General features: G+C 35.6%; 1 non-coding gene across 1 annotated transcript; it reads left to right on the top strand.

Annotated features, from left to right (window-relative positions):
* The first annotated feature begins 8,306 nt into the window (after positions 1–8,306).
* LOC122277877 lies at positions 8,307–8,410 on the top strand. Its single transcript, XR_006229186.1, has one exon. It is a non-coding gene; the product is annotated as a small nucleolar RNA R71 (small nucleolar RNA).
* Positions 8,411–15,417: the final 7,007 nt, after the last annotated feature.

Raw genomic sequence — 15,417 nt, 5'->3', positions numbered from 1 at the left:
TGCTCTGTAGGAAAAAAAATGGAAGAGAGGAGATGTTATGGGTTCATTACTCTTCACCAACTGTTGCGACTAAACTTTGACTCAAATTAATGAATCAAGAATCTAGTGCAGTTTTACCTGCAAGTATACAGGTGTTGTAGTATTTTACAGGATCGAATCCACAGGGATTGACTTTTGTGATAAAGAAAGTAAATTCAGACAATGAAACGAAACTACTAAAAGAAATGTGCAATCAAATGAAGATTGATAAAATGAATCAAACTAAAATGATAAAATGAATGGAAAAAGACTAAGGTTTCGAGGATCCGTCGAATAATTTATGATATTGATTCCGAACAATTTACTTCAATTAAACTAGAATAATGATTCCGTTTAATTGGTAGATTTAGCATTTAAGATCGAGAAAAACAGACGCTTATGATTGAGCGTGAACGATTGATCATTAAAACATTTACAAAAATATTTGAATACCACAGGGATTCCTCAAGCATTCACTGTATTCGAAAATCACATTGAATCAAGACGAGTATATAGATAATCAAAATATCCAAATAAAATCTTTCAATCAATCAAGCTCGCAAAATAGATTTTACGTGGATTCGGAAACAATATTTAAATCATTAAACTTCACCTCTAACCTTAGTATGAAAATTTAGCCAAACATATTCATTATAAATACTATAGAAATCACATAAGCATTCTCCATTAAATAACTAACACAAGAAATACTAAGCAATAATTTAGAAACAACAAAATCTGAAATCCAATTGATACAGAGGAATAAAGCTCACGATAAAAACAGAAATTGAAATTAAAAGATATTGATCAAGAAGAAGCTGCAGCCCCACCAGATGCCAAACGAAAAACATGAAGAAGCAAAAAATAAAACTCCAACCACTTCAACTCCACGTTAAACTCAAGCATCAATCTCATCATGTTCCTTTCTCTACCAAAATAAATCCCATCCAATTAGATTACTCCAACCGGCCTACACATCTCCAAGAAAGAAATAATTCCAGCCGTCTCCCCTTAACTCTCTCAATCCGTGTCTCTTCTCCCTCTCTTTCAACCGACCTACACGTCTCTCTCTCCCTCTCTTCACACGTCCTCAACTTCCTCTCTATCTCTTTTCATCCAGCACACACCATCTCACTTGGTTGAAAATTCTGCACCGACTCCTCCTCTCTCCAATTCTCTCAACTCCCCACCTATCCCTTTCACTCTACACCCACCGATTGCTACCCTTTACTTCTCTCTCCCACTTTCTTCTGAACTTAACTCTTTTTATAGAAAAAAAATCAATAGCCGAACAACTCCACTTGCCTCTTGAAGAATCATTTAATTGGTTCTTTAATCTTGCACCCACCGGTTGGTCCTTCTCTAATCATGCACTGAATAATTAATCCCAGCCAACTACTCCACTAGCTGCCTCTTGAGGAATCATTTAATTGAATCAATTTCCTTAATTCCGGTTCCACGTTCCCCTCTCCTTCATCCGTTGCTTTATACTCCCTTTTCTTTCAACTCTTGCACCACCGGTTGGTCCCTCATTCCAGCACAACTCCAACAAATCATGCACCGAATATACCCAATAGAGATAAATTCAAAAGCAACCAATGTTTCTTTTTTAATATATCCAATGTGCTTTCATGCGTCCACTTGGTCTCCCTTGTGGTCTCTCTAGCTCCAAACTCATGCATCGATCGGCTGCTTCTCTCACATCCAAAAGAATAAATCCAATGAAATCAGAACACTTATACTTTCAGCTTCTAATCCCACCGACTTTTTTTTTCTTTCAAACCATGCACAAACCGACTATGATATCACCTCATGAGCCGACTTCATATTTCAACAAAATACAAACACCCACCGCCCCCTCTCTTTACTTTCCAGCACAACACTAAGGCACCTCACTTCCTTCCTTTTTTCAGCACATGTCAACTCTTTGTATGACTTTAATGTTGCACCACCAAAATTTCAAGCCTCCGTGAGTTTTGTTCAACCATGAATCACATGCATCTTGAATAATCAAAGGAAGAAAATAACCATTGATTCTTCATTTTGTGTCTTCATTTTCAGCTGCCAAGCTTCCTCTCAATTAGTATGCATTTTTTATCATAAGTTCCAACCGGATCTCTTTTGAATTTTATTTAAACTGAAAATAAGAAGAAAGAAATAACACTCAAAGAAAATAAATTATCAAAAACAGACTATATATATGTGAGGAAATATTGTCTCATTAAATCATAATTATAAAATTAAGCATAAACATGATATCAATCAATTAAAAATCACAACTCGTATTTATGCTTATTAATCATTTTTTCATCTAAAACCAATAATAGTGTCACGAAGAATTTAAAATACATTGGTTTTAAATAGCTAAACCATGCAATATTTCAGCTCAATCACACCCCCCAACTAGCTTTTTGCTAATCCTTGAGCAAAATAGTGAAAAATTAATTGAGATGAAAATTTCATAAAGCTCGAAATTCAAACAAAAACAATCCAACATAATTCTGAATTCTGACAAAAAAAAAAAAAATTGATTCGTGACTATTCAACACCAGGAGTTATATTTACAAGGAAAGTCTCAATAATTGTTCACATAGAATTGGGGCAAATGTCTTAGAACTCGGATATGTGTGTGTGGCTAAACCTCTGTATGTTCCTCACTAATAAACATGATTTATCATAGGATTTTTCAACCTTAAGATTAATCATTGCTGATTCTAACTACTTCAAAGCCCAAGGGACTAGCAGTTTTCACGCCAGCTCTGTTTTTAAAGTTTGGACACTCAACCCCCAAAGTCTTAGGTAACTGTTTCTAGCCCTTTTTACTTAGGAAAGTTCACTAAGTCGCCTTTATTCCTTTTCTCTTTTTTTTTTTTTTTTGGCATGGCTCGGTAGTCCTGCAGTTTACTTCTCCAGTGTTAAATCAATGAACATTAATGAGGAACACTACAAGTATAAGCATGTGCAAAATGTTCTTTCAAAACTTGCCCTTCATTCTATATAAATCATATTAATTCTCATTTTTGTAAATATCGCATCCCAGTGTTTCAAGTCACTCTTCAACAAAATATGATGCATCATAAGTCATGTTCTATGTTTAAGGTTGAAAATAAATCTTCACAAAATAATTCCGCTCAAATACTTCACCAAGATACTCAAATTTCACAAATATGCTAGAAGTGTGTGTTAATCATTTATGTTTCAATGCACCTCACAAATGTTTTTTTTTTTAACACATTTTTTAACAGAAAACCCTCCCCCCAACTAAATGTGACATTGTCCTCAATGTTCAGCAATTGAATATTCGATGATGTATGCTATACAGGTATGAATTGGAGCAAGATAAACACTGCAGAACATATTGAGAGGAAAATGATTAAACAGAGAGGAAAGAATTCACCTGAGATACTCGAGTGCACACAAGGAGTAGATTTCTGTCAAAGTTAAAAACACAAAAGAAAACAAAAGAAGAAAAAACAAAACAAACACATACGGTATATACAATGAGGAATCAGAAATTAATTCTGATACGCAGGATCCTCCAGAGTAGTGGACTCAACCTCTGGAGTAAAATCATCCAAAAATGGTTTCAACCTTTGTCCATTAACCTTAAAAACATTACCATTCTCTGGATTTTCTATCTCAATGGCCCCAAAAGGATAAACAGTTTTTACAACAAAGGGACCAATCCATCGGGATCGAAGTTTGCCAGGAAACAAATGGAGCCTTGAATTATACAACAAAACTTTTTGTGAAGGCTCAAAAGATTTTCGAAAAATATTTTTGTCATGAAAAATTTTCATTCTCTCCTTGGCAATACGAGAATTTTCGTAAGCTTCATTCCTGATTTCCTCTAACTCATTAAGCTGAAACTTACGAAGAGAGCAAGCTTTATCCAAATCAAAATTAAATTTCTTGATTGCCCAATAAGCTTTGTGTTCCAATTCCACAGGTAAGTGACATGCCTTTCCAAAAATGAGTCGATATGGGGACATACCAATCGGGGTTTTAAAAGCAGTACGGTACGCCCAAAGTGCATCGGTTAGTTGTAAAGACCAATCTTTGCGGCTTGGGTTAACCGTCTTTTCCAAAATTTTTTTGATCTCCTGATTAGATACTTCAACTTGACCACTTGTATGTGGATGATAAGGGGTAGCAACCTTATGAGTAATACCATATTTTCGCATTAAAGTCTCGAAAGGCTTATTACAAAAATGTTTGCTCCCATCACTGATAATGGCTCGAGGTGTTCCAAACCTTGATAAAATATTTTCTTTCAGAAATTTCAGTACCACTTTGTGGTCATTGTTTTTGCATGGAATGGCCTCAATCCATTTGGACACATAATCCACAGCTACCAAAATGTAGAGATTGCCAAAAGAAACTGGGAAGGGTCCCATGAAATCGATGCCCCAACAATCAAATATTTCAACAACCAAGATTGGATTTAATGGCATCATATTCCGGCGGGTGATCCCTCCCAACTTTTGACAACTCTCACAAGTTTTACAAAATTCATGGGTGTCTTTGAAAATGGTAGGCCAATAGAAGCCACATTGCAAAATTTTAAAAGCAGTTTTCTTTCCAGAAAAATGGCCACCACATGCCCCAGAGTGACAAAAAGATATCACACTTTGAAATTCGTTATTGGGAACGCATCGTCTAATTATCTGATCTGGGCAATATTTAAACAGATATGGATCATCCCAAAAGAATTTTCTTACCTCCACAAAAAATTTCCTCTTATCTTGTTGAGTCCAAATGTGAGAAATTTCACCTGTAGCAAGAAAATTAGCAATGTCAGCGTACCATAGCACTTGAGATATACCAAAGAGTTGCTCATCTGGAAATGTGTCTTTAATAGGAACTGTCTCTATGGAATCTGAAAGAACAAGTCTAGACAGATGATCAGCAACAACATTCTCAACTCCTTTTTTATCTTTGATTATCAAATCAAATTCTTGCAGCAAAAGGATCCATCTAAGTAACCTGGGCTTTGCATCTTTTTTAGCTAAAAGGTACTTTAACGCAGCATGATCAGTAAAGATGACAATTTGAGATCCAATCAAATAAGAGCGAAATTTGTCAAGTGCAAAAATTACTGCAAGTAGCTCTTTTTCAGTTGTTGAATAATTCATTTGAGCACTGTTTAAAGTTTTACTTGCATAATAAATAACACAAGGCTTTTTGTCCCTACGTTGGCCCGACACAGCTCCAACAGCATAATCACTAGCATCACACATAATCTCAAATGGTAAATTCCAATCAGGTGATTGCATAATTGGGGCTGAAATCAACATACCTTTTAGCTTTGTAAAAGCTAACTCACAATCATCAGTCCACACAAAAGATTTTTCCTTTGACAATAAATTGCACAAAGGTCTAGAAATTGTGCTGAAGCCTTTAATGAACCTCCTGTAAAAACCTGTATGACCTAGAAAAGATCTGATATCCCTGATGTTCTTTGGGATGGGCAATTTAGAAATTAATTCAATTTTGGCCTTGTTCACTTCAAATCCTTGAGAAGAAACAATGTGACCAAGAACAATCCCTTGAGTGACCATAAAATGACACTTCTCCCAGTTTAAAATCAAATTCTTTTCTTTGCATCTAATCAGCATTTTTTTCAAATGAGTCAAACATTCATCAAATGAATCACCAAAAATAGAAAAATCATCCATGAATATTTCAACGAAACGCTCTACCATTTCACTGAATATGCTTATCATGCATCGTTGAAAAGTAGCAGGAGCATTACAAAGTCCGAATGGCATCCTTCGATATGCAAAGGTACCAAATGGACATGTAAACATGGTCTTTCTTGATCTTCAGGAGCAATTTCAATTTGGTTATATCCAGAATAACCATCTAGGAAACAATAGAACTTATGGCCCGCTACACGTTCAATGATTTGATCCATGAATGGTAGGGGAAAATGATCCTTTCTGGTGACAGAATTCAGTTTTCTGTAGTCAATGCACATACGCCAACCAGTAGTAACTCTAGTTGGGATCAATTCATTGTTAGCATTCTTAACTACAGTCACACCAGATTTCTTAGGTACCACCTGCGTGGGACTAACCCATTTGCTGTCAGAAATAGGGTAAATGATCCCTACATCCAGAAGTTTTAACACCTCTGCTCTGACAACTTCTTTCATGTTGGGGTTCAGTCTACGCTGCATTTCTCTAGAGGGTTTAGAATTGTCCTCTAGATAAATCCTGTGGGTACAAATCAAAGGACTGATACCTTTGATATCAGCTATGATCCATCCTATTGCCTCTTTGTGTTCAATGAGAACACCAATTAATTTTTTCTCCTGAATTTCATCCAGTCTTGATGAAATGACCACTGGTAATGTCTCTGCTTGGCCTAAAAATGCATATTTGAGATCAGCAGGTAGAGGTTTCAAGTCGAGTTTTGGTGTTTGCACACTTGAGGGGAGAGACACGAAATCGTGAGGTAGTAATTCCTCAAAACGTGTTCTCCATTTATCAGTGTCCATTATAGGAGTAGATTTTAGCAAAAAATTCATAGATGCAAGCACAGAATCATCATCAAAGTTTATACCATGAACCAAACAAGCCTCAAGAGGGTCAGAAAAACTTGACAAATCAAATTTATTTTGAACAAGAGTTTGGATCAGATTCACTTCCTGCACATCATCATCATCACCAGGTTGTTTACAAATATTGAAAATATTCAACTCCAAAGTCATGTTGCCGAAAGAAATTACCATCACTCCACTCCTACAATTTATTAAAGCATTTGAGGTCGCAAGAAATGGCCTTCCCAAAATTATAGGAATTTGAGTGCAAACATCAAAGACAGGTTCCGTGTCCAAAACAATGAAATCCACTGGAAAATAAAATTTTCCTACTTGAACTAGCACATCCTCAACTATCCCTCTCGGTATTTTAATTGAACGGTCAGCAAGTTGGAATGTTACCTTGGTGGGTTTAAGTTCACCAAGACCCAACTGCTCATATACCGAGTAAGGTAGGAGGTTAACACTAGCTCCAAGGTCAAGTAAAGCTTTTTCAATTCTAAAATTTCCAATAATACAGGAAATTATTGGACAACCAGGGTCTTTGTACTTTGGTGGAGAATTGTTCTAGAGGATGGCGCTCACCTGCTCAGTGAGGAAAGCCTTCTTCTGCACCTTCATCGTACGCTTTACTGTGCACAAATCTTTCAAAAATTTAGCATACGAAGGAATCTGTTTGATTGCATCCAACAAAGGAATGTTGATTTTTACTTGTTTAAAAATTTCAAGAATATCAGCATTTTGAACCAATTTGTGAGAATGTTGCAATCTTTGGGGAAATGGGGCAGGTATTGGAGCTTTCACAGGCACATCTAATTCAACCTTCTCAAGTTCACCATCACTCTTGGAATTTAAAGAGTTGTTGGTCTCATCAACTTTCGTTGTTGAAATACTCTTATCAATTATTTTTCCACTGCGTAGAGTGGTGATGAACTTTGCATGTTCAAATTTTGAATCAGAAGGATTTGAATTTCTTACCTCAAATTTACCTTTTGGATTTGGCTGAGGTTGAGCAGGAAACTTACCCTTTTCTTGAGCATGTAATGCAGAGGTCAAGTCACTGATAGAACTTCTCATCTCAGTAATGGCCTGCATTGTCTAAGTGTTGATATTGGCTTGCCCTTGCATAAAAGTCTGTAATGTCTCCTCAAGGGTTTTCTTATGTGGAGGCACATAAGGAGTAGAAGAAGATGGCCCTTGAGGATTTTGATTTATATTGGACTCATTCCTCCAACTAAAATTGGGATGATTTCTCCATCCAGGATTATATGTTTCAGAATATGGGGAAGAAAATGGTCTCCGATAAGAATTCATGACATTTGCTTGTTCATGCAACACCTCTTTAAAAGCAGGGATTGTTGGACAATCCTGAGTTAGGTGTCCACTAATCTCACAAATGCCACAATTTTCTTCTTCCTTCTCAATGGCCTTAGCCGAGTTTACCTTCCTAAGTTCCATGGCTTCGACTTTTCTTGTCAGACTTGCTATCCTAGCATTTACATCATCATTTCCTTTAAGAATATACATACCTTCTTGAGACATGGCACTGAGTTTGGGCTTATTTGACCGATCAGAATGATCTGTGTTATCCCAAGATTGGGCATTTTCAGCTAACTGGTCAAAATAGTCCCAAGCATCATCAGGATCTTTATTTAAAAATTTGCCATTACACATCATTTCTACAAATTGACGCATTTGAGATGTTAAACCTTCATAGAAAAAACTAATTGTGCGCCAAGTCTCATAACCATGATGTGGGCAAGTTAGCAACAATTCTTTAAAACGTTCCCAACACTGAAAAAATGTTTCATTTTCCTTTTGAGAAAAATTCATAATATTTCTGCGAAGAGTGTTGGTCCTATGAGTAGGAAAAAACTTTTTTAAAAATTCTCTTTGCATTTCTTGCCAAGTGCCAATAGATCTTGGTCTCAAGGAGTTCAACCAATTTTTAGCTTTTTCTTTTAGAGAGAAAGGAAACAACTTTAATCTAACCACATCATCATTGATAGTTTGAGTTTGTAACGTTGCACAATCCTCTTCAAATTCTTTTAAATGCAAATAAGGACTTTCTGCATCTAAGCCATGAAACTTGGGAAGTAATTGGATTACTCCTGGTTTTAAATCGAAATTCCCCATATTCGTAGGAAAAATCATACAAGATGGAGTACTTGTCCTTGTAGGCTGCAAATATTCACGCAAAGTTCTCATTGGCGGATTATTTTGTGCCTCTTCATTTTCTAGTTCGTCATGAACACTACAATTGTCAGCCATGGTATTAGATTGAGAGTTTTTAGAATCACTTGACAAAGTATCAACCAATTCACTTAAAATGATTTCCTCTCCTCAATCTACCCGTTTGATCACGTTGCCACGAGATCATTCATCATAGAGGATTGATCATAGAAAAAATAAAATGCAAAACAAGCAATAAAGTAAAAAAATTTTTTTTTTTTTTTGAAACGAGATTACCAAATGGTATGAGTACGAGAGCAATGTTACATGCTCTGTTTTTTTTTTTTTTTCGTGAAGAATCGTACCTGCAGAAAGAATATAAAAAAAATTAGCAAAAGATTTCTAAAATAAAAAAAAATAATAATCACACGTTGCAATCCCCGGCAACGGCGCCAAAAACTTGTTGCGACTAAACTTTGACTCAAATTAATGAATCAAGAATCTAGTGCAGTTTTACCTGCAAGTATACAGGTGTTGTAGTATCTTACAGGATCGAATCCACAGGGATTGACTTTTGTGATAAAGAAAGTAAATTCAGACAATGAAATGAAATTACTAAAAGAAACGTGCAATCAAATGAAGATTGATAAAATGAATCAAACTAAAATGATAAAATGAATGGAAAAAGACTAAGGTTTCGAGGATCCGTCTAATAATTTATGATATTGATTCCGAACAATTTACTTCAATTAAACTAGAATAATGATTCCGTTTAATTGGTAGATTTAGCATTTAAGATCGAGAAAAACAGACGCTTATGATTGAGCGTGAACGATTGATCATTAAAACATTTACAAAACTATTTGAATACCACAGGGATTCCTCAAGCATTCATTGTATTCGGAAATCACAATGAATCAATACGAGTATATAGATAATCAAAATATCCAAATAAAATCTTTCAATCAATCAAGCTCGCAAAATAGATTTTACGTGGATTCGGAAACAATATTTAAATCATTAAACTTCACCTCTAACCTTAGTATGAAAATTTAGCCAAACATATTCATTACAAATACTATAGAAATCACATAAGCATTCTCCATTAAATAACTAACACAAGAAATACTAAGCAATAATTTAGAAACAACAAAATCTGAAATCCAATTGATACAGAGGAATAAAGCTCACGATAAAAACAGAAATTGAAATTAAAAGATATTGATCAAGAAGAAGCTGCAGCCCCACCAGATGCCAAACGAAAAACATGAAGAAGCAAAAAATAAAACTCCAACCACTTCAACTCCACGTTAAACTCAAGCATCAATCTCATCATGTTCCTTTCTCTACCAAAATAAATCCCATCCAATTAGATTACTCCAACCGGCCTACACATCTCCAAGAAAGAAATAATTCCAGCCGTCTCCCCTTAACTCTCTCAATCCGTGTCTCTTCTCCCTCTCTTTCAACCGACCTACACGTCTCTCTCTCCCTCTCTTCACACGTCCTCAACTTCCTCTCTATCTCTTTTCGTCCAGCACACACCGTCTCACTTGGTTGAAAATTCTGCACCGACTCCTCTCTCCAATTCTCTCAACTCCCCACCTATCCCTTTCACTCTACACCCACCGATTGCTACCCTTTACTTCTCTCTCCCACTTTCTTCTGAACTTAACTCTTTTTATAGAAAAAAAATCAATAGCCGAACAACTCCACTTGCCTCTTGAAGAATCATTTAATTGGTTCTTTAATCTTGCACCCACCGGTTGGTCCTTCTCTAATCATGCACTGAATAATTAATCCCAGCCAACTACTCCACTAGCTGCCTCTTGAGGAATCATTTAATTGAATCAATTTCCTCAATTCCGATAACACGTTCCCCTCTCCTTCATCCGTTGCTTTATACTCCCTTTTCTTTCAACTTTTGCACCACCGGTTGGTCCCTCATTCCAGCACAACTCCAGCAAATCATGCACCGAATATACCCAATAGAGATAAATTCAAAAGCAACCAATGTTTCTTTTTTAATATATCCAATGTGCTTTCATGCGTCCACTTGGTCTCCCTTGTGGTCTCTCTAGCTCCAAACTCATGCACCGATTGGCTGCTTCTCTCACATCCAAAAGAATAAATCCAATGAAATCAGAACACTTATACTTTCAGCTTCTAATCCCACCGACTTTTTTTTTCTTTCAAACCATGCATAAACCGACTATGATATCACCTCATGAACTGACTTCATATTTCAACAAAATACAAACACCCACCGACCCCTCTCTTTACTTTCCAGCACAACACTAAGGCACCTCACTTCCTTCCTTTTTTCAGCACATGTCAACTCTTTGTATGACTTTAATGTTGCACCACCAAAATTTCAAGCCTTCATGAGTTTTGTTCAACCATGAATCACATGCATCTTGAATAATCAAAGGAAGAAAATAACCATTGATTCTTCATTTTGTGTCTTCATTTTCAGCTGCCAAGCTTCCTCTCAATTAGTATGCATTTTTGATCATAAGTTCCAACCGGATCTCTTTTGAATTTTATTTAAACTGAAAATAAGAAGAAAGAAATAACACTCAAAGAAAATAAATTATCAAAAACAGACTATATATATGTGAGGAAATATTGTCTCATTAAATCATAATTATAAAATTAAGCATAAACATGATATCAATCAATTAAAAATCACAACTCGTATTTATGCTTATTAATCATTTTTTCATCTAAAACCAATAATAGTGTCACAAAGAATTTAAAATATATTGGTTTTAAATAGCTAAAACATGCAATATTTCAGCTCAATCACCAACCATTTGGAAGAGTTTTTTCTAAACTTAAAATCCATAAATCTTACCTGTTTGGATAGTTGCCTGTGGATGAATGTGGTTGCAAGGTTTGTGTGCAGAAGATTGGTTTTAGTAGTATTTGTATGTGTCTTGTATTCTTGATGTTTGACATGGCATCAAATGCTTGTAGTTGGGTTGGATGTTTATCCTCATTGGTGCCATACCGATTGTTGGTTATGAGAAATGGCACCAATTTACCGATTTTGTACTCCTATGTTTGGTCTTTGAAATTTGTACAAACTGACATAAGCCAAACAAATCAAGTCATCTCCATTCAATACAAGAGCCTTAGCCCACAATTGATTACAAGATCCTGCTTATAATGACACAAAGGTATCATCTAATATGCACTCTGTTCTGTATAGGCTTCTCAAACTATATGCACATATTTGAGCATCTTTCTTGTGATGTTTATGACCAAACTATATACACAATATTGACATTCTTTCTTAAGATGCTTATGACTGTAAGTTATGATAGATCACTATGTTTTGAATAATTTGGTCTGTGCAAGGGTTTTTTTTTTTCCTTTTTTGACAAGTAAGAAATCCATGTGGTTATGCTAGTTTTACTTTAAAACACAGCTTAATAGAGGACTAGAAACATTCATTGATACAATGGAACCCATGTTCTTTGGCATCCAAAAGTATCAGAGGAACTTTTTCAAAGAGACTTGCAAGTTACACTTTGAGGACTGAGTAAATCTTAAGGGGTTCCTTGGAGAAGGTGAAGCTAGAAAAAGAAAAGAAAAGAAAAAGTCGTGCTTGCCACAAACCTAACAATATGTTTATTAAGAGGGATAATAATGCAAGTGGGGAAGACGAAGGGGGTGGGGTGGGGGCTGAAGAGCCTTGTAGAATAGGTTGAGTTCATAAAGCAAATCCTATGTACATTTATTATCAGATTGCATTGATTATATATGTTTTTGCATTTGCATTAGAGATCCCTTGTAATTAACCAGATTTTCAATCTCTATGTTTTTGCATTTGCATTAGAGGTCTTTTGCATTTACAAAATAGTCTACATTTTAAATCTCTATGTTTCCTTAAATATATGAAAATTTGATCTAATTCTATGTACTTAACAAGATTTACATTTTTTATATGCCGTGTAGATCGTTTTTCAGATGTCGTCCCCAAGGTATGCTCTATTTTTTGGTATTTTGAGTAGGATATATAAACGAGCAGATCATTTTAATCTTACCCATTGTTTGAATCTAGACTATTATGCTTTTAGCTGCTAGATTAGAAGCTCTCCAGCTTGAAGATTGTATGATATTGAACATGACCCAAAGAAACATTTTGCAGGCTCAGTGATTGCATAACTTTTTTGGTTATCGATTAGAAGTTTCAGCTATTGATTTCTGGTTACTCTCTATTAATTTAGTATAACTTTTTTGATCTTTTCCAGGCTCAAAGACTGCATAACATTTTCCAAAAAACTATTGGATAAATGTGAAGAAGAAGTACCCATGAAAGAAATGGTCTTAAATCTAATGACAAACACAATGTGAAGACGAAGAATTATTCATGAAGAACTTTCATGTGCTTTGATTTTTAATTTTTTTTATTATATGAATAATGACCCATTATATCATATTTATTATTAATTGATATATTATATATATTTTTTTATTGTGGGATATCATATTATTGGTGCGTTCTAAATACCGTTCATTAATGCAATGCGCTAGTAACATATTTATAGCAGTGTTTATATTAATGTCGTTAATTTAAAAAAATGTGCTGGCAACAAATTAGTGGCATCGTTTACAATAAGCCGCAATACAGAAAAAAAAAAAAAACTCATGGTAACGTTTAGATAAACGCCGTTAATAAATTCAATGTGTTGACAATGTACTATTAGTGACATTTAAATAAAAGCCGTTAATTTATATGATGTGCTGGCAACGTAATGTGGCGGTGTTTACGTTAACGCCTCTATTTTAAAAAATATCATTGTTTAGATAAACGCCGTTAATAAATTTGCCAAAATACTATTAGTGGCATTTAAATAAATGCCGCCAAATTGTATGATGAAACGACAGTGTACTAGTGGTGGCGTTTAGCTAATCGCCGTTAAATTAGGTCATTGGAGATGTTTAGCTAAATGTCATTAAGTTATTTAAGGTGCCGCCGCTAATGTACTATTAGTGGCATTTAAATAAATGCCACCAATTTATATGATGTGTCGGCAAATTATTAGTAGCAGCATTTATCGTAACGTCGCTATTTGAAAAAGTGGTGGCGGTCAGATAAATGCCGTTAACAAATTCAATGTGATGCCGCCAATGTACTATTAGTGTCATTTAAATAAATGCCGCCAATTTATATTATGCGTCGGCAATGTAGTAGCAGTGGCGTTTATGGTAATGCCGCTAATATATGCCAGGGGTTGGCAATGATAAAGTGGCGGTGTTCCGAGAAACGCTATTAATGTAGATATTGTGGCGGCATTTCACGAAATGCCACTAAATTGTATACAAATTCCTACTTCAAGCTTCCAATACAAGACCACCAAGAACTTCAAATGCTCAAGAAGAGATGGAGTTGAGGTGTGGATGAAATGAGGGGTTTAAGCGGATTTTTATAGGCATCCAAAGGGATGGGACGTTGGCCTAAGTACTTGGAGATTGGTTGGTTTGGGTGGTGGTGTAAGAAGCTGAATTTTCCAGATTTGCTTCATCACCTTGTGTCATCCTGTGCAGGGGGAATGGTGGCCTAAAATAACCATAAATTCATCAATTAAGGTGCTACATGAGCCTAAGAAAAGATGGTCTGGATGTGGTGCAGAAAAACAAGAAGGAAAAACAAAAAATCATCATACACAAGAAAATGCGTTCAATGGTGGTTTTCCATGGCAAGTTTCGGCTTTGTGTTTCTTTGGCTGAAAAGAATGAGTCCAAAGCTCATGATGACCTTGAAGAATACTTTAGGATTGGGTGGTGAAGGAGGTGGCATGGGGTGGTGGCTTAGCCAAGGGCAGATGAGAGTTTGAAACTCAACCAACTTAGTTTCCATCCAACTAGCACTCAAGGTGCAATTGGTTTTATCGTTTAGTTTGGTTCTTGAAACTAAACTCGTCCAAGGCTTGGCTTGGGTTTAAAAGGATCTCATGAGGTGTTTAAGAACCATAGTGCCCTTGAGAAAAAGGCACAAAAAGATTGGGCTTAAGGTCAAAATAGTCCATTGCACTCAAAGGACACATATGTATGCTGATTGGTGTAGTTTGGGGTTTGCCATGTCATTTCTCTTAATGACATGTGTGGAGGATTATCTAATGTCCTAATATGATCTAATAATGAGGTATTTAAATAATGAAACAAGAAAATTTCTGATAAAAAAGGTTATAAAGATTAAGAAACAAAATTAAGCTCAAAACAAGGTTAAAGATCACTAATTATGGGTAAGGTGATTAATAGTCTTAATCAATTTTCAAAACTTAATTTTAGGTTCAAAATACTTACTTAGGGTAAGCTATGGTCTTAATAAACCCATGGTATGGTGTGTTGGGCTTGAGTTTGAAGAGTAAATAGAATCAAAACAAGGCTGGGCCTTATTGGGCTTAAAAGGCCCATGAGTGTGAGTGGAGGTTTTATGGGCTTTGGGTATGGGTTGATGGGAGGCTTTTATTTTCAGATTTTGAGAAAATTATGAGAGGCCTCAAGATTCACAAACATGGTGCTTGAAAGCTCACATGGGCCATGGGTTAAATCTACACTAAGTTGGGCCCAAAAGTCCTTCTAACTCAAACTTGGGCCAACCCTTATCCTACCAACACTTGCATTCTTTAAGAGGCTTGGTCTAAGGCTTCAAAAGCTTAGCCCATTTACAC

This window comes from Carya illinoinensis, chromosome 9 (genome assembly GCF_018687715.1).
Source record: "Carya illinoinensis cultivar Pawnee chromosome 9, C.illinoinensisPawnee_v1, whole genome shotgun sequence".
In the NCBI taxonomy this organism is placed as follows: Eukaryota; Viridiplantae; Streptophyta; class Magnoliopsida; order Fagales; family Juglandaceae; genus Carya; species Carya illinoinensis.
Note: the sequence above shows the minus strand (reverse complement) of the source record. Positions and strands in the feature narration are given on the sequence as shown.